The sequence below is a fragment of the Odontesthes bonariensis genome, chromosome 4 (assembly GCF_027942865.1).
Source record: "Odontesthes bonariensis isolate fOdoBon6 chromosome 4, fOdoBon6.hap1, whole genome shotgun sequence".
Lineage (NCBI taxonomy): Eukaryota > Metazoa > Chordata > Actinopteri > Atheriniformes > Atherinopsidae > Odontesthes > Odontesthes bonariensis.
This window is the reverse complement of record NC_134509.1, coordinates 22,399,032-22,425,967: the sequence shown is the minus strand read 5'-3', so window position 1 is coordinate 22,425,967 and position 26,936 is coordinate 22,399,032. Positions and strand designations below refer to the sequence as shown.

The following is a 26,936-nucleotide window of genomic DNA, read 5'->3' as shown; positions in this document are numbered from 1 at the left end:
TTGACGTAATCACGTAATTACACGTAATCAAGTACGCTTCCGTTCCAAATGCACAATGAGCGAACTTGTGTGCTTGTGTGTTCAGAAGTCTGTACTTCTGACAAGTCCATACGTGTAAGCACACGAGTACGGACTTGCGTACTTGGGTATTGAGAAACGGCCAAAGTGACGTGACTCACCTGTGGTTGAGACATCCCGACTCTTCCGCAGTCAACGCAGATCTCCCTCCTGTCTTCTTGCCTTTCCTTGCGGCGGCTCTCCGCCAACTCCAGTCATCTTTGCAGGGACTCCACCTGCTCCCTGCATCGGGTCAACTCTTCCAGAAAGCTGTCCTCCACCAGCCGGGTGATCTCATACATGGCGGCTTTGAAAACCGTTTCCATTACACCAGAAAGTTGGGACTGAAACGTCATTATAGCCTCGGCCATTATATCAGTTCTGCGTTAGAAATAATCAAAAAGATGGTATTTTTGACTGGCACTTCAAAGCCGCCAGCAGATAGTCATTTCTGGGCCACAGTTGGTTTAGATTTCGTTATGGTGAATGTACCAGTCTCTTACACTCGGTTAGTACAGAAACTATAGTTTCAATATGGGGATTGTACCGGATTTGTTTGTTTGTTTCCATCGAACGTAACACTGCCATTAGCTAACAAGCTTGCAGCTCTAATTTTAGTTCACAGTCACTGCTAACCGACCACTACAAACAATTATCTAAGACCAAAAGTGCAATATTCATTCCGCGTGTCTCGAAATAAATGGTTTATATGACGTCAACAAGCACACTTCCGGTATTCACATACGGGTCGGGAAGTGGGACAATCTTTGTAGTCCCTCAGCATCCCTCCAGCAGCCAATCCAATTTAGCAGTGGCTGCAGTGAAGCTTCTCTCTTTTTTCTAAATTTTAGTTGCAAAAATTGGTGGGGAAACGAACATTTTGCTGCATTATCATTGTAAGCTTCCATGCAATGTGAATCAAAATATTCTATATTTAGTATTTAGATTTTTTAGATTTAGATTTAGATTTTAGATTTATTATTTAGATTTAGTATGAGTCGTTTAAAAAAAAAGAAGCTAGAAAATATCTTTTCATTCAAAGTAGTAAAACTGTGTAAGCTACTGACTTGCTTTCCATCTGAGTTAAAACCAGAAAATAAAAATAAAACATTTGAAATACACAAAGAAATTTACGTAAAAGTAAGAAATTAAGTTTTAAAAATAAAAACATCAATATAATCATAAATAAATGGATAAAGAAAATAAAACCCTAATCTTTTTCTACATCATCGTTGAGACATTGGTAGATAGTTCTGTCTTTGAGGGTTACATGTTTCTGAGGTCACTGCTGTCAAAAAAGAAAAATAAATTCAAAAGCTCAGGAAAAGTGTTTCGATACAACAATAATAGTATTAATACTAGTAATAATTTTTTATACTAGATGTGAACTAAAAGTCTTCCCAGTTTCAACTTCACAATCCCACACGCCAGCCCAATAGGTGGCAGTAATGTGCCTGGAAGCTAGTTGCTAGCTATCTTTGGGGGAACCTAACGTCTATGCTCCATATAATTCAAAGAAGAAGAGAAGGCAGGAAAGAACATTCTGTAGCTTAATCGGTGTGTTGAACGTCGGCGCTACATAAAGAAATTAGAAGTAATGCGTTACTGACACAAGTGTTTGTCTGTATACTCACAGTCTGAATCTGAATATAGAACACCGTTGGAGTAAGAATCTATCACCGGATATTTGCTCAACTCTGGTTGTCAGTTGATGTGCGTCACACAAAGCGAAGACCGCGTCTCTCCATGTGAGGAAGCCATGTTGGGCCAGCTCCTGGTGCCCTCTCACTGATTACGGCGCGGTAAAGTTGGACCTCGTTTCGAAATCAGTAACAACTTCTAACGATATCGAGATGTCGTCGGATGATTTTCAGACCAAGTATGCCTCCGTCATGGAGAGCATGCTGAAAAGCGCCATCGCAGAGACCACGAAACTTTACGAAACTATGGTCGACGAGCTGAAGGAAGAAATATCCAAATTTAAAAAGGAGAACGAGGACCTCAAAACAAGATGTACCCAGTATGAGATTGCAAAAAGCCAACCGGTTGGACAAACCAGAGAAAGAGACCCTGCTGCAGAGCAAAGTGACGCCTTGGAAAAATGCGACACTGCCGTACAATGCGGTGAGTAATGATGCCTGTTAGCACTATAAGCTAATGTATATTTATTATAATAATCGGACTGTAATGTTACTTTGTGTTTTACCCAAATTCCTCTGTATATTGTCGTTATCTGGCGCGCTTATCGTGTCCGTTTATGTCATCGTTACATTCGCTCAGTCTTATCGAGAGCGTGGGATCCAGAATAGGAGGGAAACCATACTGAGGTGTCCGGGTGTAAAGAATAGGTGAGAAACAGTAGCAGCCTCTGGGTTTTATAGCTGTGTGTTACGGATATTGTATATAACAAAAAGATAAGAAGGTTAGTTCAATCTTATGTGTTCAAGCACATGTTGGTGACGCTGAATTACACCGCACATGTACATTAAGTCCCATGCCCTGATTACAAAGATACTGCAAGAATGCGCACTTGTATGTTTAGTTGAGTAAAACTTTGTGGTTTCAGGTGATCTGCTGCTCAAATTATCTCAATTGATTTTAGTTCTATGATTTCAGACCTGTACTAATGCATTGGAACATTAAGGGGTGAGGTTTGTAGATGTGGGGCCTGTGTGTTCTACCGAAATTGCTGCATTGTGTTAGAAAATAACAGGTTAATTTGGCACATCTTGAATCTACAGCAACGATATATGCTGTAGTTCTCCAAATAGCTTTTCTTTATGAACAATTTTCTGCTGAAATGCAGAAACGGTTGTGTGAAGGCAGCCCTCGTATTAGAAAAACACATAGGCGTTGACGGTTGGGGTGTGTTGCTTCAGCTTCTCGAGAAACATGAAATGTAAAGCAGGAAGCAGAACATGAGTAACGGAGAATGAGCAGTGACGTTGCGGTGCTTCAGATTCTGGTTCATGGTTGCTGTGTTTTGAGATGTTGGTCTTCGTGCTGGAGATTTTCCACAGAAACTACCAAAACCACACTCCTGTGAAGAAGTACAGAAAATGGCTGCTGAGATGTTTGTGTGAGAACAAAGAGTGGTTGCAGTAACTTATCTTGTATGTGGAGGGAGTGTTTACACATCCGGGAAGTTCAAAACCTCTCGTTCAAATCCCTTTCAGTTGGGTGTAGGACCTGCAGATTTTGAGGCCCGATGGCAAGTAAACCATCATACCCACAAAGGTCCAAATTTTTGGTTAAGTTGTTTCCTTTGACTAAGTTTGCTTTCGAAAATAATGTTATTAGTAGTTCTGTTTATAATGTTTCATTAAAACACAATTTATTAAAGCACAGCTTATTAAAGCACAGTTTAGTAAAGCCGTTTATTAAAACGCAATTTATTAAAACGCAATTTATTAAAACGCAATTTATTAAAACGCAGTTCAGTAAAACGCAGTTCAGTAAAACGCAGTTCAGTAAAACGCAGTTCAGTAAAACGCAGTTTAGTAAAACGCAGTTTAGTAAAACGCAGTTTAGTAAAACTTAGTTTAGTAAAACGCAGTTTATTAAAACGCAGTTTGTGAAAACGCAGCTCAGTGAAACGCAGCTTATTAAAACGCAGCTTATTAAAACGCAGCTTATTAAAACGCAGCTTATTAAAATGTAGCTTATTAAAACGTAGCTTATTAAAACGTAGCGTATTAAAACGTAGCTTATTAAAACGCAGTTCAGTAAAACGCAATTTATTAAAGCACAGTTCAGTAAAGCACAGTTCAGTAAAGCAGTATATTAAAACGCAGTTTAGTAAAGCACAGTTTAGGAAAGCGCAGTTTAGTAAAGCGCAGTTTATTAAAGCGCAGTTTATTAAAGCGCAGTTTATTAAAGCGCAGTTTATTAAAGCGCAGTTTATTAAAGCGCAGTTTAGTAAAGCGCAGTTTAGTAAAGCGCAGTTTAGTAAAGCGCAGTTTAGTAAAGCGCAGTTTAGTAAAGCACAGTTTAGTAAAGCAGTTTATTAAAACGCAGCTTATTAAAACGCAGTTTAGTAAAGCGCAGTTTAGTAAAACTGAGTTCGTTAATACGCAGTTTATTAAAACGCAGTTTTTGAAAACGCAGTTCAGTGAAACGCAGCTCATTAAAACGCAGCTTCTTAAAACGTAGCTTATTAAAACGCAGTTCAGTAAAACGCAATTTATTAAAGCACAGTTCAGTAAAGCACAGTTCAGTAAAGCAGTATATTAAAACGCAGCTTATTAAAACGCAGTTTAGTAAAGCACAGTTTAGTAAAGCACAGTTTATTAAAGCACAGTTTAGAAAAGCACAGTTCAGTAAAGCAGTTTATTAAAACGCAGCTTATTAAAACGCAGTTCAGTATAGCACAGTTTAGTAAAGCGCAGTTTAGTAAAGCGCAGTTTAGTAAAGCGCAGTTAAGTAAAGCGCAGTTAAGTAAAACGCAGTTTAGTAAAGCACAGTTTATTAAAGCACAGTTTAGAAAAGCACAGTTCAGTAAAGCAGTTTATTAAAACGCAGCTTATTAAAACGCAGTTCAGTATAGCACAGTTTAGTAAAGCACAGTTTAGTAAAGCGCAGTTTAGTAAAGCGCAGTTTATTAAAACGCAGTTCAGTAAAACGCAATTTATTAAAGCACAGTTCAGTAAAGCAGTATATTAAAACGCAGCTTATTAAAACTCAGTTTAGTAAAGCACAGTTTATTAAAGCACAGTTTAGAAAAGCACAGTTCAGTAAAGCAGTTTATTAAAACGCAGCTTATTAAAACGCAGTTCAGTATAGCACAGTTTAGTAAAGCACAGTTTAGTAAAGCGCAGTTTAGTAAAGCGCAGTTAAGTAAAGCGCAGTTAAGTAAAGCGCAGTTAAGTAAAGCGCAGTTTAGTAAAACGCAGTTTATTACAACGCAATTTATTAAAGCACAGTTCAGTAAAGCACAGTTCAGTAAAGCAGTGTATTAAAACGCAGCTTATTAAAACACAGTTTAGTAAAGCACAGTTTAGTAAAACGCAGTTCAGTAAAACGCAATTTATTAAAGCACAGTTCAGTAAAGCAGTATGTTAAAACGCAGCTTATTAAAACACAGTTTAGTAAAGCGCAGTTTAGTAAAGCGCAGTTTATTAAAGCGCAGTTTAGTAAAGCGCAGTTTAGTAAAGCGCAGTTTAGTAAAGCACAGTTCAGTAAAGCACAGTTTAGTAAAGCACAGTTTAATAAAGCACAGTTTAGTAAAGCACAGTTTAGTAAAGCACAGTTTAGTAAAATTTAGTTTAGTAAAACTTAGTTCATTAAAACGCAGCTTCTTAAAACGCAGTTCATCAACACGCAATTTATTAAAGCACAGTTCAGTACAGCACAGTTCAGTAAAGCAGTATATTAAAATGCAGTTTAGTAAAGCACAGTTTAGAAAAGCAAAGTTCAGTAAAGCAGTATATTAAAATGCAGTTTAGTAAAGCACAGTTTAGTAAAGCACAGTTTAGAAAAGCAAAGTTCAGTAAAGCAGTTTATTAAAACGCAGCTTATTAAAACGCAGTTCAGTATATCACAGTTCATTAAAGCGCAGTTTAGTAAAGTGCAGTTTAGTAAAGTGCAGTTTAGTAAAGTGCAGTTTAGTAAAGTGCAGTTTAGTAAAGTGCAGTTTAGTAAAGCGCAGTTTAGTAAAGCGCAGTTTAGTAAAGCGCAGTTTAGTAAAGCGCAGTTTAGTAAAACGCAGTTTAGTAAAACGCAGTTTGGTTAAATTTAGTTTAGTAAAACTTAGTTTAGTAAAACTTAGTTCATTAAAACGCAGCTTCTTAAAACGCAGTTCAGTAACACGCAATTTATTAAAGCACAGTTCGGTAAAGCACATTTCAGTAAAGCAGTATATTAAAACGCAGTTTAGTAAAGCACAGTTTAGTAAAGCAGTTTCTTAAAACGCAGCTTATTAAAACGCAGTTCAGTATAGCACAGTTTAGTAAAACTTAGTTTATTAAAACGCAGTTCAGTAAAATGCAGTTCAGTAAAATGCAGTTTATTAAAACGCAGTTCATTAAAACGCAGCTTATTAAAGCGCAGTTCAGTAAAGCACAGTTCAGTAAAGCAGTATATTAAAACGCAGTTTAGTAAAGCGCAGTTTAGTAAAGCGCAGTTTAGTAAAGCGCAGTTCAGTAAAGCAGTATATTAAAACGCAGTTTAGTAAAGTACAGTTTAGTAAAGCACAGTTTAGTAAAGCACAGTTTAGTAAAGTACAGTTTAGTAAAGTGCAGTTTAGTAAAGTGCAGTTTAGTAAAGCGCAGTTCAGTAAAGCAGTATATTAAAACGCAGTTTAGTAAAGTACAGTTTAGTAAAGCGCAGTTTAGTAAAGCGCAGTTTAGTAAAGCGCAGTTTAGTAAAACGCAGTTTAGTAAAACGCAGTTTGGTAAAATTTAGTTTAGTAAAACTTAGTTTAGTAAAACTTAGTTCATTAAAACGCAGCTTCTTAAAACGCAGTTCAGTAACACGCAATTTATTAAAGCACAGTTCGGTAAAGCACAGTTCAGTAAAGCAGTATATTAAAACGCAGTTTAGTAAAGCGCAGTTTAGTAAAGCGCAGTTTAGTAAAGCGCAGTTTAGTAAAGCGCAGTTTAGTAAAGCGCAGTTCAGTAAAGCGCAGTTTATTAAAGCGCAGTTTATTAAAGCGCAGTTTAGTAAAGCGCAGTTTAGTAAAGCGCAGTTTAGTAAAGCGCAGTTTAGTAAAGCGCAGTTTAGTAAAGCACAGTTTAGTAAAGCAGTTTATTAAAACGCAGCTTATTAAAACGCAGTTTAGTAAAGCGCAGTTTAGTAAAACTGAGTTCGTTAATACGCAGTTTATTAAAACGCAGTTTTTGAAAACGCAGTTCAGTGAAACGCAGCTCATTAAAACGCAGCTTCTTAAAACGTAGCTTATTAAAACGCAGTTCAGTAAAACGCAATTTATTAAAGCACAGTTCAGTAAAGCACAGTTCAGTAAAGCAGTATATTAAAACGCAGCTTATTAAAACGCAGTTTAGTAAAGCACAGTTTAGTAAAGCACAGTTTATTAAAGCACAGTTTAGAAAAGCACAGTTCAGTAAAGCAGTTTATTAAAACGCAGCTTATTAAAACGCAGTTCAGTATAGCACAGTTTAGTAAAGCGCAGTTTAGTAAAGCGCAGTTTAGTAAAGCGCAGTTAAGTAAAGCGCAGTTAAGTAAAACGCAGTTTAGTAAAGCACAGTTTATTAAAGCACAGTTTAGAAAAGCACAGTTCAGTAAAGCAGTTTATTAAAACGCAGCTTATTAAAACGCAGTTCAGTATAGCACAGTTTAGTAAAGCACAGTTTAGTAAAGCGCAGTTTAGTAAAGCGCAGTTTATTAAAACGCAGTTCAGTAAAACGCAATTTATTAAAGCACAGTTCAGTAAAGCAGTATATTAAAACGCAGCTTATTAAAACTCAGTTTAGTAAAGCACAGTTTATTAAAGCACAGTTTAGAAAAGCACAGTTCAGTAAAGCAGTTTATTAAAACGCAGCTTATTAAAACGCAGTTCAGTATAGCACAGTTTAGTAAAGCACAGTTTAGTAAAGCGCAGTTTAGTAAAGCGCAGTTAAGTAAAGCGCAGTTAAGTAAAGCGCAGTTAAGTAAAGCGCAGTTTAGTAAAACGCAGTTTATTACAACGCAATTTATTAAAGCACAGTTCAGTAAAGCACAGTTCAGTAAAGCAGTGTATTAAAACGCAGCTTATTAAAACACAGTTTAGTAAAGCACAGTTTAGTAAAACGCAGTTCAGTAAAACGCAATTTATTAAAGCACAGTTCAGTAAAGCAGTATGTTAAAACGCAGCTTATTAAAACACAGTTTAGTAAAGCGCAGTTTAGTAAAGCGCAGTTTATTAAAGCGCAGTTTAGTAAAGCGCAGTTTAGTAAAGCGCAGTTTAGTAAAGCACAGTTCAGTAAAGCACAGTTTAGTAAAGCACAGTTTAATAAAGCACAGTTTAGTAAAGCACAGTTTAGTAAAGCACAGTTTAGTAAAATTTAGTTTAGTAAAACTTAGTTCATTAAAACGCAGCTTCTTAAAACGCAGTTCATCAACACGCAATTTATTAAAGCACAGTTCAGTACAGCACAGTTCAGTAAAGCAGTATATTAAAATGCAGTTTAGTAAAGCACAGTTTAGAAAAGCAAAGTTCAGTAAAGCAGTATATTAAAATGCAGTTTAGTAAAGCACAGTTTAGTAAAGCACAGTTTAGAAAAGCAAAGTTCAGTAAAGCAGTTTATTAAAACGCAGCTTATTAAAACGCAGTTCAGTATATCACAGTTCATTAAAGCGCAGTTTAGTAAAGTGCAGTTTAGTAAAGTGCAGTTTAGTAAAGTGCAGTTTAGTAAAGTGCAGTTTAGTAAAGTGCAGTTTAGTAAAGCGCAGTTTAGTAAAGCGCAGTTTAGTAAAGCGCAGTTTAGTAAAGCGCAGTTTAGTAAAACGCAGTTTAGTAAAACGCAGTTTGGTTAAATTTAGTTTAGTAAAACTTAGTTTAGTAAAACTTAGTTCATTAAAACGCAGCTTCTTAAAACGCAGTTCAGTAACACGCAATTTATTAAAGCACAGTTCGGTAAAGCACATTTCAGTAAAGCAGTATATTAAAACGCAGTTTAGTAAAGCACAGTTTAGTAAAGCAGTTTCTTAAAACGCAGCTTATTAAAACGCAGTTCAGTATAGCACAGTTTAGTAAAACTTAGTTTATTAAAACGCAGTTCAGTAAAATGCAGTTCAGTAAAATGCAGTTTATTAAAACGCAGTTCATTAAAACGCAGCTTATTAAAGCGCAGTTCAGTAAAGCACAGTTCAGTAAAGCAGTATATTAAAACGCAGTTTAGTAAAGCGCAGTTTAGTAAAGCGCAGTTTAGTAAAGCGCAGTTCAGTAAAGCAGTATATTAAAACGCAGTTTAGTAAAGTACAGTTTAGTAAAGCACAGTTTAGTAAAGCACAGTTTAGTAAAGTACAGTTTAGTAAAGTGCAGTTTAGTAAAGTGCAGTTTAGTAAAGCGCAGTTCAGTAAAGCAGTATATTAAAACGCAGTTTAGTAAAGTACAGTTTAGTAAAGCGCAGTTTAGTAAAGCGCAGTTTAGTAAAGCGCAGTTTAGTAAAACGCAGTTTAGTAAAACGCAGTTTGGTAAAATTTAGTTTAGTAAAACTTAGTTTAGTAAAACTTAGTTCATTAAAACGCAGCTTCTTAAAACGCAGTTCAGTAACACGCAATTTATTAAAGCACAGTTCGGTAAAGCACAGTTCAGTAAAGCAGTATATTAAAACGCAGTTTAGTAAAGCGCAGTTTAGTAAAGCGCAGTTTAGTAAAGCGCAGTTTAGTAAAGCGCAGTTTAGTAAAGCGCAGTTCAGTAAAGCAGTATATTAAAACGCAGTTTAGTAAAGTACAGTTTAGTAAAGTACAGTTTAGTAAAGTGCAGTTTAGTAAAGTGCAGTTTAGTAAAGTGCAGTTTAGTAAAGTGCAGTTTAGTAAAGTGCAGTTTAGTAAAGCGCAGTTTAGTAAAGCGCAGTTCAGTAAAGCAGTATATTAAAACGCAGTTTAGTAAAGTACAGTTTAGTAAAGCACAGTTTAGTAAAGTGCAGTTTAGTAAAGTGCAGTTTAGTAAAGTGCAGTTTAGTAAAGTGCAGTTTAGTAAAGTGCAGTTTAGTAAAGTGCAGTTTAGTAAAGTGCAGTTTAGTAAAGTGCAGTTTAGTAAAGTGCAGTTTAGTAAAGCGCAGTTCAGTAAAGCAGTATATTAAAACGCAGTTTAGTAAAGTACAGTTTAGTAAAGCGCAGTTTAGTAAAGCGCAGTTTAGTAAAGCGCAGTTTAGTAAAGCGCAGTTTAGTAAAGCGCAGTTTAGTAAAGCACAGTTTAGTAAAGCAGTTTATTAAAACGCAGCTTATTAAAACGCAGTTTAGTAAAGCGCAGTTTAGTAAAACTGAGTTCGTTAATACGCAGTTTATTAAAACGCAGTTTTTGAAAACGCAGTTCAGTGAAACGCAGCTCATTAAAACGCAGCTTCTTAAAACGTAGCTTATTAAAACGCAGTTCAGTAAAACGCAATTTATTAAAGCACAGTTCAGTAAAGCACAGTTCAGTAAAGCAGTATATTAAAACGCAGCTTATTAAAACGCAGTTTAGTAAAGCACAGTTTAGTAAAGCACAGTTTATTAAAGCACAGTTTAGAAAAGCACAGTTCAGTAAAGCAGTTTATTAAAACGCAGCTTATTAAAACGCAGTTCAGTATAGCACAGTTTAGTAAAGCGCAGTTTAGTAAAGCGCAGTTTAGTAAAGCGCAGTTAAGTAAAGCGCAGTTAAGTAAAACGCAGTTTAGTAAAGCACAGTTTATTAAAGCACAGTTTAGAAAAGCACAGTTCAGTAAAGCAGTTTATTAAAACGCAGCTTATTAAAACGCAGTTCAGTATAGCACAGTTTAGTAAAGCACAGTTTAGTAAAGCGCAGTTTAGTAAAGCGCAGTTTATTAAAACGCAGTTCAGTAAAACGCAATTTATTAAAGCACAGTTCAGTAAAGCAGTATATTAAAACGCAGCTTATTAAAACTCAGTTTAGTAAAGCACAGTTTATTAAAGCACAGTTTAGAAAAGCACAGTTCAGTAAAGCAGTTTATTAAAACGCAGCTTATTAAAACGCAGTTCAGTATAGCACAGTTTAGTAAAGCACAGTTTAGTAAAGCGCAGTTTAGTAAAGCGCAGTTAAGTAAAGCGCAGTTAAGTAAAGCGCAGTTAAGTAAAGCGCAGTTTAGTAAAACGCAGTTTATTACAACGCAATTTATTAAAGCACAGTTCAGTAAAGCACAGTTCAGTAAAGCAGTGTATTAAAACGCAGCTTATTAAAACACAGTTTAGTAAAGCACAGTTTAGTAAAACGCAGTTCAGTAAAACGCAATTTATTAAAGCACAGTTCAGTAAAGCAGTATGTTAAAACGCAGCTTATTAAAACACAGTTTAGTAAAGCGCAGTTTAGTAAAGCGCAGTTTATTAAAGCGCAGTTTAGTAAAGCGCAGTTTAGTAAAGCGCAGTTTAGTAAAGCACAGTTCAGTAAAGCACAGTTTAGTAAAGCACAGTTTAATAAAGCACAGTTTAGTAAAGCACAGTTTAGTAAAGCACAGTTTAGTAAAATTTAGTTTAGTAAAACTTAGTTCATTAAAACGCAGCTTCTTAAAACGCAGTTCATCAACACGCAATTTATTAAAGCACAGTTCAGTACAGCACAGTTCAGTAAAGCAGTATATTAAAATGCAGTTTAGTAAAGCACAGTTTAGAAAAGCAAAGTTCAGTAAAGCAGTATATTAAAATGCAGTTTAGTAAAGCACAGTTTAGTAAAGCACAGTTTAGAAAAGCAAAGTTCAGTAAAGCAGTTTATTAAAACGCAGCTTATTAAAACGCAGTTCAGTATATCACAGTTCATTAAAGCGCAGTTTAGTAAAGTGCAGTTTAGTAAAGTGCAGTTTAGTAAAGTGCAGTTTAGTAAAGTGCAGTTTAGTAAAGTGCAGTTTAGTAAAGTGCAGTTTAGTAAAGTGCAGTTTAGTAAAGCGCAGTTTAGTAAAGCGCAGTTTAGTAAAGCGCAGTTTAGTAAAACGCAGTTTAGTAAAACGCAGTTTGGTTAAATTTAGTTTAGTAAAACTTAGTTTAGTAAAACTTAGTTCATTAAAACGCAGCTTCTTAAAACGCAGTTCAGTAACACGCAATTTATTAAAGCACAGTTCGGTAAAGCACATTTCAGTAAAGCAGTATATTAAAACGCAGTTTAGTAAAGCACAGTTTAGTAAAGCAGTTTCTTAAAACGCAGCTTATTAAAACGCAGTTCAGTATAGCACAGTTTAGTAAAACTTAGTTTATTAAAACGCAGTTCAGTAAAATGCAGTTCAGTAAAATGCAGTTTATTAAAACGCAGTTCATTAAAACGCAGCTTATTAAAGCGCAGTTCAGTAAAGCACAGTTCAGTAAAGCAGTATATTAAAACGCAGTTTAGTAAAGCGCAGTTTAGTAAAGCGCAGTTTAGTAAAGCGCAGTTCAGTAAAGCAGTATATTAAAACGCAGTTTAGTAAAGTACAGTTTAGTAAAGCACAGTTTAGTAAAGCACAGTTTAGTAAAGTACAGTTTAGTAAAGTGCAGTTTAGTAAAGTGCAGTTTAGTAAAGCGCAGTTCAGTAAAGCAGTATATTAAAACGCAGTTTAGTAAAGTACAGTTTAGTAAAGCGCAGTTTAGTAAAGCGCAGTTTAGTAAAGCGCAGTTTAGTAAAACGCAGTTTAGTAAAACGCAGTTTGGTAAAATTTAGTTCAGTAAAACTTAGTTTAGTAAAACTTAGTTCATTAAAACGCAGCTTCTTAAAACGCAGTTCAGTAACACGCAATTTATTAAAGCACAGTTCGGTAAAGCACAGTTCAGTAAAGCAGTATATTAAAACGCAGTTTAGTAAAGCGCAGTTTAGTAAAGCGCAGTTTAGTAAAGCGCAGTTTAGTAAAGCGCAGTTCAGTAAAGCAGTATATTAAAACGCAGTTTAGTAAAGTACAGTTTAGTAAAGTACAGTTTAGTAAAGTGCAGTTTAGTAAAGTGCAGTTTAGTAAAGTGCAGTTTAGTAAAGTGCAGTTTAGTAAAGTGCAGTTTAGTAAAGCGCAGTTTAGTAAAGCGCAGTTTAGTAAAGCGCAGTTCAGTAAAGCAGTATATTAAAACGCAGTTTAGTAAAGTACAGTTTAGTAAAGCACAGTTTAGTAAAGTGCAGTTTAGTAAAGTGCAGTTTAGTAAAGTGCAGTTTAGTAAAGTGCAGTTTAGTAAAGTGCAGTTTAGTAAAGTGCAGTTTAGTAAAGTGCAGTTTAGTAAAGCGCAGTTCAGTAAAGCAGTATATTAAAACGCAGTTTAGTAAAGTACAGTTTAGTAAAGCACAGTTTAGTAAAGTACAGTTTAGTAAAGTACAGTTTAGTAAAGTGCAGTTTAGTAAAGTGCAGTTTAGTAAAGTGCAGTTTAGTAAAGTGCAGTTTAGTAAAGTGCAGTTTAGTAAAGTGCAGTTTAGTAAAGTGCAGTTTAGTAAAGCGCAGTTCAGTAAAGCAGTATATTAAAACGCAGTTTAGTAAAGTACAGTTTAGTAAAGCACAGTTTAGTAAAGTACAGTTTAGTAAAGTGCAGTTTAGTAAAGTGCAGTTTAGTAAAGTGCAGTTTAGTAAAGTGCAGTTTAGTAAAGTGCAGTTTAGTAAAGCGCAGTTTAGTAAAGCGCAGTTCAGTAAAGCACAGTTCAGTAAAGCAGTATATTAAAACGCAGTTTAGTAAAGCGCAGTTTAGGAAAGCGCAGTTTAGTAAAGCGCAGTTTAGTAAAGCGCAGTTTAGTAAAGCGCAGTTTATTAAAGCGCAGTTTAGTAAAGCGCAGTTTAGTAAAGCGCAGTTTAGTAAAGCGCAGTTTAGTAAAGCAGTTTATTAAAACGCAGCTTATTAAAACGCAGCTTATTAAAACGCAGTTTAGTAAAGCGCAGTTTAGTAAAACTGAGTTCGTTAATACGCAGTTTATTAAAACGCAGTTTTTGAAAACGCAGTTCAGTGAAACGCAGCTCATTAAAACGCAGCTTCTTAAAACGTAGCTTATTAAAACGCAGTTCAGTAAAACGCAATTTATTAAAGCACAGTTCAGTAAAGCACAGTTCAGTAAAGCAGTATATTAAAACGCAGCTTATTAAAACGCAGTTTAGTAAAGCACAGTTTAGTAAAGCACAGTTTAGAAAAGCACAGTTCAGTAAAGCAGTTTATTAAAACGCAGCTTATTAAAACGCAGTTCAGTATAGCACAGTTTAGTAAAGCGCAGTTTAGTAAAGCGCAGTTTAGTAAAGCGCAGTTAAGTAAAGCGCAGTTAAGTAAAACGCAGTTTAGTAAAGCACAGTTTATTAAAGCACAGTTTAGAAAAGCACAGTTCAGTAAAGCAGTTTATTAAAACGCAGCTTATTAAAACGCAGTTCAGTATAGCACAGTTTAGTAAAGCACAGTTTAGTAAAGCGCAGTTTAGTAAAGCGCAGTTTATTAAAACGCAGTTCAGTAAAACGCAATTTATTAAAGCACAGTTCAGTAAAGCACAGTTCAGTAAAGCAGTATATTAAAACGCAGCTTATTAAAACTCAGTTTTGTAAAGCACAGTTTATTAAAGCACAGTTTAGAAAAGCACAGTTCAGTAAAGCAGTTTATTAAAACGCAGCTTATTAAAACGCAGTTCAGTATAGCACAGTTTAGTAAAGCACAGTTTAGTAAAGCGCAGTTTAGTAAAGCGCAGTTAAGTAAAGCGCAGTTAAGTAAAGCGCAGTTAAGTAAAGCGCAGTTAAGTAAAGCGCAGTTTATTAAAACGCAGCTTATTAAAACACAGTTTAGTAAAGCACAGTTTAGTAAAACGCAGTTCAGTAAAACGCAATTTATTAAAGCACAGTTCAGTAAAGCACAGTTCAGTAAAGCAGTATGTTAAAACGCAGCTTATTAAAACACAGTTTAGTAAAGCGCAGTTTAGTAAAGCGCAGTTTATTAAAGCGCAGTTTATTAAAGCGCAGTTTAGTAAAGCGCAGTTTAGTAAAGCGCAGTTCAGTAAAGCACAGTTTAGTAAAGCACAGTTTAATAAAGCACAGTTTAGTAAAGCACAGTTTAGTAAAGCACAGTTTAGTAAAATTTAGTTTAGTAAAACTTAGTTCATTAAAACGCAGCTTCTTAAAACGCAGTTCATCAACACGCAATTTATTAAAGCACAGTTCAGTACAGCACAGTTCAGTAAAGCAGTATATTAAAATGCAGTTTAGTAAAGCACAGTTTAGAAAAGCAAAGTTCAGTAAAGCAGTTTATTAAAACGCAGTTCAGTATATCACAGTTCAGTAAAACGCAGTTTAGTAAAGCGCAGTTTAGTAAAGCGCAGTTTAGTAAAGCGCAGTTTAGTAAAGCGCAGTTTAGTAAAGCGCAGTTTAGTAAAACTTAGTTTGGTAAAATTTAGTTTAGTAAAATTTAGTTTAGTAAAATTTAGTTTAGTAAAACTTAGTTTAGTAAAACTTAGTTCATTAAAACGCAGCTTCTTAAAACGCAGTTCAGTAACACGCAATTTATTAAAGCACAGTTCGGTAAAGCACAGTTCAGTAAAGCAGTATATTAAAACGCAGTTTAGTAAAGCACAGTTTAGTAAAGCAGTTTATTAAAACACAGCTTATTAAAACGCAGTTCAGTATAGCACAGTTTAGTAAAACACAGTTCAGTAAAACTTAGTTTATTAAAACGCAGTTCAGTAAAATGCAGTTTATTAAAACGCAGTTCATTAAAACGCAGCTTATTAAAGCGCAGTTCAGTAAAGCACAGTTCAGTAAAGCAGTATATTAAAACGCAGTTTAGTAAAACGCAGTTTAGTAAAGTACAGTTTAGTAAAGCGCAGTTTAGTAAAACGCAGTTTAGTAAAGCGCAGTTTAGTAAAGCGCAGTTTAGAAAAGCGCAGTTTAGAAAAGCGCAGTTTAGAAAAGCGCAGTTTAGTAAAGCGCAGTTTAGAAAAGCGCAGTTTAGTAAGGCACAGTTTAGTAAAGCACAGTTCAGTAAAGCACAGTTCAGTAAAACACAGTTTAGTAAAACTTAGTTTAGTAAAACTTAGTTCATTGAACCGCAGCTTATTAAAACGCAGCTTCTTAAAACGCAGTTCAGTAACACGCAATTTATTAAAGCACAGTTCAGTAAAGCAGTATATTAAAATGCAGTTTAGTAAAGCACAGTTTAGAAAAGCAAAGTTCAGTAAAGCAGTTTATTAAAACGCAGCTTATTAAAACGCAGTTCAGTATATCACAGTTCATTAAAGCGCAGTTTAGTAAAGCGCAGTTTAGTAAAGTGCAGTTCAGTAAAGCACAGTTCAGTAAAGCAGTATATTAAAATGCAGTTTAGTAAAGCACAGTTTAGTAAAGCACAGTTTAGTAAAGCACAGTTTAGAAAAGCAAAGTTCAGTAAAGCAGTTTATTAAAACGCAGTTCAGTATATCACAGTTCATTAAAGCGCAGTTTAGTAAAGCACAGTTTAGTAAAGCACAGTTTAGAAAAGCAAAGTTCAGTAAAGCAGTATATTAAAATGCAGTTTAGTAAAGCACAGTTTAGTAAAGCACAGTTTAGAAAAGCAAAGTTCAGTAAAGCAGTTTATTAAAACGCAGCTTATTAAAACGCAGTTCAGTATATCACAGTTCATTAAAGCGCAGTTTAGTAAAGCGCAGTTTAGTAAAGTGCAGTTTAGTAAAGTGCAGTTTAGTAAAGCGCAGTTTAGTAAAGCGCAGTTTAGTAAAGCGCAGTTTAGTAAAGCGCAGTTTAGTAAAACGCAGTTTAGTAAAACGCAGTTTGGTTAAATTTAGTTTAGTAAAACTTAGTTTAGTAAAACTTAGTTCATTAAAACGCAGCTTCTTAAAACGCAGTTCAGTAACACGCAATTTATTAAAGCACAGTTCGGTAAAGCACATTTCAGTAAAGCAGTATATTAAAACGCAGTTTAGTAAAGCACAGTTTAGTAAAGCAGTTTATTAAAACGCAGCTTATTAAAACGCAGTTCAGTATAGCACAGTTTAGTAAAACTTAGTTTATTAAAACGCAGTTCAGTAAAATGCAGTTCAGTAAAATGCAGTTTATTAAAACGCAGTTCATTAAAACGCAGCTTATTAAAGCGCAGTTCAGTAAAGCACAGTTCAGTAAAGCAGTATATTAAAACGCAGTTTAGTAAAGCGCAGTTTAGTAAAGCGCAGTTTAGTAAAGCGCAGTTCAGTAAAGCAGTATATTAAAACGCAGTTTAGTAAAGCGCAGTTTAGGAAAGCGCAGTTTAGTAAAGCGCAGTTTAGTAAAGCGCAGTTTAGTAAAGCGCAGTTTATTAAAGCGCAGTTTAGTAAAGCGCAGTTTAGTAAAGCGCAGTTTAGTAAAGCGCAGTTTAGTAAAGCAGTTTATTAAAACGCAGCTTATTAAAACGCAGCTTATTAAAACGCAGTTTAGTAAAGCGCAGTTTAGTAAAACTGAGTTCGTTAATACGCAGTTTATTAAAACGCAGTTTTTGAAAACGCAGTTCAGTGAAACGCAGCTCATTAAAACGCAGCTTCTTAAAACGTAGCTTATTAAAACGCAGTTCAGTAAAACGCAATTTATTAAAGCACAGTTCAGTAAAGCACAGTTCAGTAAAGCAGTATATTAAAACGCAGCTTATTAAAACGCAGTTTAGTAAAGCACAGTTTAGTAAAGCACAGTTTAGAAAAGCACAGTTCAGTAAAGCAGTTTATTAAAACGCAGCTTATTAAAACGCAGTTCAGTATAGCACAGTTTAGTAAAGCGCAGTTTAGTAAAGCGCAGTTTAGTAAAGCGCAGTTAAGTAAAGCGCAGTTAAGTAAAACGCAGTTTAGTAAAGCACAGTTTATTAAAGCACAGTTTAGAAAAGCACAGTTCAGTAAAGCAGTTTATTAAAACGCAGCTTATTAAAACGCAGTTCAGTATAGCACAGTTTAGTAAAGCACAGTTTAGTAAAGCGCAGTTTAGTAAAGCGCAGTTTATTAAAACGCAGTTCAGTAAAACGCAATTTATTAAAGCACAGTTCAGTAAAGCACAGTTCAGTAAAGCAGTATATTAAAACGCAGCTTATTAAAACTCAGTTTTGTAAAGCACAGTTTATTAAAGCACAGTTTAGAAAAGCACAGTTCAGTAAAGCAGTTTATTAAAACGCAGCTTATTAAAACGCAGTTCAGTATAGCGCAGTTTAGTAAAGCGCAGTTCAGTAAAGCAGTATATTAAAACGCAGTTTAGTAAAGTACAGTTTAGTAAAGCACAGTTTAGTAAAGTGCAGTTTAGTAAGGTGCAGTTTAGTAAAGTGCAGTTTAGTAAAGTGCAGTTTAGTAAAGTGCAGTTTAGTAAAGTGCAGTTTAGTAAAGTGCAGTTTAGTAAAGCGCAGTTCAGTAAAGCAGTATAATAAAACGCAGTTTAGTAAAGTACAGTTTAGTAAAGCACAGTTTAGTAAAGTACAGTTTAGTAAAGTGCAGTTTAGTAAAGTGCAGTTTAGTAAAGTGCAGTTTAGTAAAGTGCAGTTTAGTAAAGTGCAGTTTAGTAAAGTGCAGTTTAGTAAAGTGCAGTTTAGTAAAGCGCAGTTTAGTAAAGCAGTATATTAAAACGCAGTTTAGTAAAGTACAGTTTAGTAAAGCACAGTTTAGTAAAGTGCAGTTTAGTAAAGTGCAGTTTAGTAAAGTGCAGTTTAGTAAAGTGCAGTTTAGTAAAGTGCAGTTTAGTAAAGTGCAGTTTAGTAAAGCGCAGTTTAGTAAAGCGCAGTTCAGTAAAGCACAGTTCAGTAAAGCAGTATATTAAAACGCAGTTTAGTAAAGCGCAGTTTAGTAAAGCGCAGTTTAGTAAAGTACACTTAGTAATGCACAGTTCTGTAAAGCGCAGTTTAGTAAAGCACAGTTCAGTAAAGCAGTATATTAAAACGCAGTTTAGTAAAGCGCAGTTTAGTAAAGCGCAGTTTAGTAAAGCGCAGTTTAGTAAAGTACACTTAGTAATGCACAGTTCTGTAAAGCGCAGTTTAGTAAAACGCAGTTTAGTAAAGCGCAGTTTAGTAAAGCGCAGTTTACTAAAACTCACTTTATTAAAAATCAGTTTAGTAAAGCACAGTTCATTAAAACGCAGCTTAGTAAAGCGCAGTTTAGTAAAGCGCAGTTTAGTAAAGCGCAGTTTAGTAAAACGCAGTTTAGTAAAACGCAGTTTAGTAAAGCGCAGTTTAGTAAAACGCAGTTTAGTAAAACGTAGTTTAATAAAACGCACTTTATTAAAATGCAGTTTAGTAAAGCACAGTTTAGTAAAGCACAGTTTAGTAAAGCGCAGTTTAGTAAAGCAGTTTATTAAAACGCAGTTTATTAAAACTTTATTTATTAAAATGCAGTTCAGTAAAACACAGTTCAGTAAAATATAGTTTAGTAAAGCACTACAGTGGAAACCGCTTATAGTGGTCACGGATATAGTAATCAACCTCTTATATAGATCAAAAGGCTTTGGACGGAATCATCTCTATACAAATGCTGTTTAAATAATTCGTTTATAGTGATCAAGAAATCCGCTTATAATGTTCATTTTTGGCCATTTTATGAATGTAAACATGTGCAAAAATAATTTTAAAACTACGTGTAGCTATTTTATTTTTTACTCCCTTGATTCCTTTCTGGACGTCTGCTTCTGCCTCGCTAGCTAACGTAACGAGTTGACACCGGACAGCAAGCGCGCGAATCATGGCTGGAAAAAAGAAGTCATGGAGGAGCATGTGTCCGAGGATGGGTGCTGGAGAGCGGATTGAATGCGCGTGTGACCGCTGGAAGCTCCAGGCTGGTTCTAGATGGGAGGCCGGTGTTCATTCGATTTCTCCTACTTGTCGAGAATTGCTACTTTGTGGTTTTGCGCATGCGCCGAGCCGATTTTCTAAGTTTCGTTTTCACGCCAAGTAGCACAAATCGACAGAACACCGGCACGGAGAAGCATAGATCCGAGCAGGGGTGCTGAAAGGCGGATTGAATTCAAACTTTTTTTTCTGACTTGCACCGGCGGCACAGCAGAGAATAAGTAACGTAGCCTACTGTATTTGAGTTAGCCTACAGTATGTCTGCGCACTGCGCAGTACTGTAATTAAACTTGCATGATAATAAAATTCAGTAAATGCTGAAGCTATCCGTTTCATTTAATTTTTCTCATTGAAAAACTATACAAATGGCATTTAGATGATAATCTGCATAAAAAAATAAGTGAAATACCTGTACTCTAATACAAATTCGGTTTTAGTAATCAACCTCTTATAGTGTTCAAATTGGCTCTGGACCAACGTGATCACTATAAGCGGTTTCCACTGTATTTAGTAAAACGCAGTTCAGTAAAATATAGTTTAGTAAAGTAGTTTAGTAAAACACAGTTCAGTAAAATACAGATTAGTAAAGCACTATTTAGTAAAACGCAGTTTATTAAAACGCAGTTCAGTAAAATATAGTTTAGTAAAGTAGTTTAGTAAAACAGTTCAGTAAAATACAGATTAGTAAAGCACTATTTAGTAAAACACAGTTCAGTAAAGCACAGTTCAGTAAAACAGTTTATTAAAACACAGTTAAGTTAAAATCTCCACACCTACTCTTTGACTAAATTGAGCCGAGTATCTTATGCATATAATGGGGATGCAGTTTATGGTAGATTAGCTCTAATGTCAACGCCAAATTTAGCGTCCGTTTACATCATGTTTGTAATTAGAGAAACTGCTTTTTGGATCCGGTAAATGAAGGGAAGGTGTAGGTTGACATCATCTCACCAAAAACAATTGACCGTAAGTCCTCTCCTGTTGTGTTCTTAACCCTACAGACCTAGTCCCTTGCCGCACAGTTCTAGTGGAGCAATGTCAACCATTGAGACACTCTGCGCTGCAAAACCAAGAGCAGCAGTACACCTCTGAGAGGATGGACTACAGTTTGCAGGAGCACAACTATGTTAGTTATCGAGACAGAAATTCTAAGGCTTTGGTACTCGTCAAGCAGGAGGTTCGTGGGAATCTTGGTTACAAAAATAAAAATGGCCCAATGATTATTTTCCATCAAAATTTAAATGTTTGTCGCCCTCTCAGGAATCATGCAGTGATTCCTCTCTTCAGTGTGTCTTGAAGCAAGAGGAAATTGAGCCTCCTGTGGCCTCTGGACAATTCTTCAGCAATGATTCAGGTGAATTTTTTTAAATTGCTTCCTTTCCTGTTGTATTTGTAGGATTCAGGAAAACAAAGATTTAAACAAAAGGGTTTTCTACTCCACCATTTTCAAATGTTTCCTCTGTTTTCTGTCTTTGTTGTACCCAGATTCGGAAGAGGCTTCTCTTAGTCGAGCTGAAAATAAGGGGTCAATGATTATCCAAGAATGTTCAGCAGAAGAAATTAACTCCCCTCAAAAAGATGTGGAGACCCAATTACTTCTAAATCTACCATGTTTAAGAGGATCACAGAACACCCAGTATCAGTCATCTGGACCACATCATTCATTGGTTATTTCACTCAAAGATGCACTCAGAGAGGACATTAAAGAAGAGTGGGAAGGTGGTCAGAAGCTGGCAGAGATGCAGGAAGAACCCACAGTGTCTGAAAAACAAAAACTGGTCCCTGAAGAATGTCACCACGACGATGCAGCATCCATAAATGAGCAAACTGAAGTTATTGTGCCACAACATGCAGATGTGCGCTGTACAGAGGAAGAGTTGGCAAAGTCTATGTTGGTGAACAATGAAGTAACGGATGAATTTGTAAAAGATGCCGTAATACAAGGTGAGGGTAGTCCTAAGCTCAATTTGTCATCACGGCGTAGAAGAGGGCGGCCGCCGAAGAAAAGAAGACAAAAAGAGATCTTATTAATGTCTACTGAGGTTCCAAAAGGACCGGAGGGTATAAATGCCCCATCAGTAAGAGTGGAGGGGACTGAAGTATCACCTGCAGTTTCTTCATCAAAGTCTTTAGAAGCATCTCCAGCTGAGCCTTTGGAGACTTCATCCATCATCACTTCAACTGTCCACGAGAGTTGCAAGATGGGAGAAGTTGGTTCTCCACCGGTTTCAGTTGAATCTTTGAGCAGCAGATTTTCCTCTGAAATGCCAACTCCAGCTGAATGTCGAACACTTTCCAAAGAAGTGGAAGAAGATGCAACCGATGCTCAGTCCAATGGAGGTTCAACAGTAAGTCAAACTCCAAACTCGACACAAGCGGAGTTGTTGCAAGTAGTATCAGGTCCACTCAAAGAACACCACACCTCTGTTAGACTTCAGGATGCAATGCTTCTAGTAGAAGCCATGAATCAGACAACCGTGGAAAAAACAGCCTCCCTACCACAAAGCACAGAACAACCCAAAACCCAACTCGCTCCACTTGTGGGTACATTAGAAGCAGTGACTGAGATTCCTGCAGTAATGCAGACACGTGCTCCACCTGCTGAGACTCTGCTCACAGCAAAAACACAAGATGTTGCTCCTCGTAGCGCAAGTGCCACTTCATCCAGTTATGCACAGGCTGAAAATAAAGTTGTCGTACCAATACAACAGTTTGCACTCGCTCCTCTACTAGGAGGAGGATCTAGCACGATTAGATCGATGATGTTATCAGCTGCTGCAACTCAACCGACTCAGCATTCACTGCCACATCCTCTGATAACATTGGGAGCACCCACTACAACACCTCGTACGATCATTATTGTCCCAAGGCCTGTGCAGTCTTTTACATGTCATAATGTCACAGGAGTGTCTTCACCAATGTGTTCTATAATCACTTCGACGGCTGCACAGAATAATTTACTTCCACCATCTACAGTTGCAAAATTACCTCTTGGGCCACAGCCCCTTTCTTCTGTTTCCCGGAAAACAATCAAAGTTACCTACAATAAGCTGCTCCCTATCCAACCTTTACAGGCTACCACCATCTCAACAGGCGAGTCGTCAGAAACTTCTCCACACCAAAAAATAACTATTTCTCCAAGACCGGTGTCAGCTGAGGAATTGGCCAAACCTGAGACAATTTCTCTCACTGCAGAGCAGGGAGCCGCTGAACCGGCTGCTCCTGCTCCTGTAGGATCATTGACATGGATGGAAACGCATGATTCTAGTCCATCTTTCTTTGACGAAAACATATTGTCTGACAAACTAGATGGTACAACTGAATATATAGACTCTTCTAAACAAACTACCTCAGTTTCTGAAACCGATACCTTTGCTACAGAAGCCTGTTCAAGTTCAGAAATGTCAGTTGGACAAGGACCAACACCTTTATCTTCATCGTTACCTTCCAGTGCTGATCTGAAGCTCAACCCAGTGGTCAGATTACAGAGACTCTCTTTCCCAGTATCAACCAAAGAATCTGTCTTTGTTTCAAGACTATCAGAAGGATTTTCTGATTGCATCACTCAAAATTCATCAAAACCAACTATCTCGCACTCAGGAATGCCAGTTTCATCCTCTGTGAACCCCCTCTGTGTGTCAGAAATTCCAGAAGGTTCATCCATATCGGAAGACTCTCCAATCAGCAGAGATGTGCAGCCATATTTATTGTCTTCTGTGTCAGAGACGGTCTTAGTGAAGCCGCCTGTAGCCAGCAACACGACGGTCCCATCGCCTGAACCTACTTCTGTTAGTGAAGTAATTCCTAATTTGAATCAGGAAATTATCAGCAGTGTGGTGCAAGAGAACCAAGCAGATGGCCTCTTGCGGTCAACTTTCATCCCGTCCAAGGACATGTGTGACCCTCATCTACAAATGACTAAAACTCAGTTCCTGGCACAGCTGTCGGTATCACCAGTAGTCCAAGCCCTAGACAAAGAGGTAAACACCCTGATCGTTTTATGGATGGTCATTTTTGTATCTTCTATGTATTGTTGCTAAATTCGTGGTTCTTCCTTGCATTGTGTTTCAGTCCAGCACCAATAACTCGGCAGATGTCTCGGAGACCAGAACCAGTAGAAGGAAACGCCTGCAGAAGAATGCAATTGTCGCCCGACTACGAAGTCACCTAAAAACTCACTTTGAAGCTAAAAGAACTGAAATAGAAGAAACGGATGCAGAAATGGTGCCTGCTGCCAAAAGCTCTAAGAAACCTAGATTAGAAAAGGACAGTCTAATTAATGAGAGCTCAGCTAAAGAAACTGCTTGCTCAACAAAATCAGATAAAACTGAGAATATTACTCCTGATACAATCAGTAGGACCACCTCGTCTGTTAGTCGTAAGAGACCTAGACTATCGCAAGACGTTTCAGTAACAACGACTGTTGGTCAGTCAGCCTCTGTCGATTCTAGTACATCTGAGTCTACTCGTGATTCTACTGCTGTGAGTTTTGGGGAGCCCGGATCAGCCACAGACTGTGTAGGCAAAAACATTCTAAATTCCACATTTCTGAGTCCAAGGCAGTTTAACTCAACAAAAGAAAGTACAAGACCGAAAAAGATTAAATTAGCTTCTGTGAGTCCAAGCCGATCTTCTTCAGACAGAGTTAATGTAAGTTCCAGAAATAAGAGATCCAGTTCTGTTGAAGACGGGGTTAGTCTTAAAATGACTAGAGACGATTCTACCCCCCAAAGTAAAAAATCCACCTCTCCATGTCCTAAAAGGTTAATGCGAGATGTTACTGGCCCTAAAAAGACTCAGTCTCCCTGTGTTGGTCTTAGAAAATCTACTTTAAGTAGAAACGGCACCAGTCCTAAAATGTCTGGTACCTCTAAAAGTTCCACTTTCATTAAAGTAAGTCGTTACAACAAATCCATTAAAAGAGAATCCAATTCTTTCAGTCCTGGAAGGTATAGCTTAAGTACAGTCGGTGATATTACTGAAAGTACCAAAAATATGAAAAGTCCTAAAACTCCCGGAGGATCCACTCCCGCCAAGAAACTCGGACCAATTCAAGGTCGTCCCGCTCTGAAAACGAATTTTAAAGTTGCCAATGCTTTAAAATTGGCTAAAGCAGCAAAAGCGAAAAGGAGACCTAAAAGGAAAAAATCTAATAAATTGAAAAGGCAGAAAAGACCATTGGCAGAAAACCAGGTAAACCAGGAGGTGAAAAAATGTAGAGCTAAAGTGTGGTATCCTCCTACACTACCACCAAATGAAGTGCCGTCAACAGAGATCAGGAGGCCACCACCCGTAATCGTGGAAGACAAAGTTCCCCTCATACCTTTCAACGAATCGCCCATTGTGTCACCTTTACAGCCATTAGCTGTCATTGGTAAACACTTGTTGAGGAACCAGTGTGGGCAATGTGGTCGCATGTTCAGCAGCAGTCCTGCACTGGAGAGCCACGTCAGTCTCCATGCAGGACACCAGCCTTTTTCATGCACACTCTGCGGGAAGAGCTTCCCAGACTCCAAGAGTTTTAAACGGCACGACCGGGTGCACCGCAACGGTCGGATCCACGTATGCCGACATTGTGGGAAGGGCTTTGTCTACCGTTTTGGCCTCACCAAACATCAGCAGATGGTCCACGGCAGGATAAAACCTTTCGTCTGCCAAATATGTAGCAAGGGATTCTTCACGAAACGAGATGTGGAGATCCACATACGGATCCACACGGGAGAGAAACCCTTCCCCTGCCACCTGTGTGAAAAGAAATTTACAAGGAGAGTGGAACTAAATGTGCATTTGCGGTGGCATAATGGGGAAAAGAGACACTGGTGTCCATACTGTGGGAAAGGATTTTTAGACTACAATAACCTGAAAAGGCACAAGTATACCCACACTGGGGAGAAACCATATCACTGCACACACTGCCCCAAGAAGTTCACACAGACCGGCCACCTGAAAAAGCATATGAGAAACGTGCATCATGACGGGTGAAAGGTTGGCATCCAAGAGGCCGACCTGTTTCACTGAGAATTGTATAATAAGAGAGAAAGTCGCTTTTAATGGACATGCTTCGGTTTTTCAGGCAGGTTTTTTGTGAAAGCTAAAAGGAGGACTCTGATACTCCACAATATATATATATATATATATATATATATATATATATATATACCTGACAGCAGAGTATTTAAGGTTGACAAGATGCATGTTGCAAAAGATGTATATGTGTGTGATTGTGAATTTGCCTGACTGCTGCATGTTGCCTGGCAACCTCGCATTAGTCATATAGCAGTTATATTGATTGTGTAGCTTTGTCCTGCTGCCCTGCTATAAATGGCAGTTAGGTTTAATAATATTGTTGTGCAATAATTGACCACCTGAAGTCAGGACTGTAAAGTTGCGTGAATGTTAACGTGTGTTTAACTCCTTTGGACAGTGACAATGACCTTTTAATTTGTGTTTGAGTATTTCCCCTTTCAGCTGATGTTCGGGTGTTAATATCTCGACATTACAACGCATGTGCCGCTGTGTCCTTTTTCGTAAACCTTTTGCGTGTGGTTGAAACAGACCTTCGGAAAGGATGTGGCACATGTAAAGATGGACTCCTTCAGCTGTGTGTTGTTTCTTTTTAAGAATTGAGCTGAAATCTTTATTTTATGGTTAACGCCAGTTTTGATTTGATGAAATTTTCTTCTAGATGCTTGAAATGCTAACCGCAGAGAAACATGTCGAGTTACATCGATACATGCTTTTATTGTCAGCGTCTTTGAAGTCATTGTACATACTGTGAATTTACACGGATTTGATTTGTCAAATCAAGACGAATATTTTGTTTGAGGAAATGGAATAAATGAGACATTGTCCAAAAAAAGAATGTGAGCTTTTTCTTTCAGTAATATTTAGTTGTTTTTTTTCCCCCCATGACCGCTCCAGGCCCCCCATGACCCTAAATAATATAAAGCAGGTTTTGACCAGCATCGTAGCTGATTCCAATATTTGAGTCAAATGTTTCCTGGACACCTTGAGCCTGATGCTTAGGAAAGTTCCTGAGTGAAATAACTTGGAAGTATAGAAGTGTTGGCTTTAAGAAGAGCTGTTTAAATGCTCTAAAAGCTAAAGAAACGAGTGCATGTCTTTTTAGTACAGGAATTACTACACTGTCGTTTAAGAAAGTAAAGGAGGTAATTCCGTCTCACTATTCCTCGTGTCCAGATCAGCGTTCATATGTTCACAGGGTGAGCACTCCGAGCACCCCGGCTTCCTCCCACCTCCCAAAAGATATGCATGTTAGGTTCATTGGTGACTCTAAATTGTCCCTTGGAGTGAGTGTGGATGGTTATGTGTCTCGTTTGTCTCTGTGATGGACTGGCGACCTGTTGTGACCCTAAATTGGGTTAAGCAGGTGTGGGAAATGGATGGATGGATGTTCCTTGTGTCCAGATCAGCGTTCATATGTTCACTCTGTGCGTGTGTCAGTTCTCTCCAAGCACCACCACCACTGTCCAAAAACATGCATTTTAGATTGATTGTGTTTATACCCTGAACTGGATTAAACTGGTATAGAT

At 37.1% G+C, this 26,936-nt stretch overlaps 1 long non-coding RNA gene across 1 annotated transcript; it reads left to right on the top strand.

Moving 5' to 3' along the window:
• Positions 1-1,578: 1,578 nt before the first annotated feature.
• LOC142378706 (uncharacterized) lies at positions 1,579-26,245 on the top strand. Its single transcript, XR_012769625.1, has 5 exons — positions 1,579-2,181; positions 20,385-20,560; positions 20,644-20,737; positions 20,869-23,363; positions 23,455-26,245. It is a non-coding gene; the product is annotated as an uncharacterized LOC142378706 (long non-coding RNA).
• The last annotated feature ends 691 nt before the right edge of the window (positions 26,246-26,936 follow it).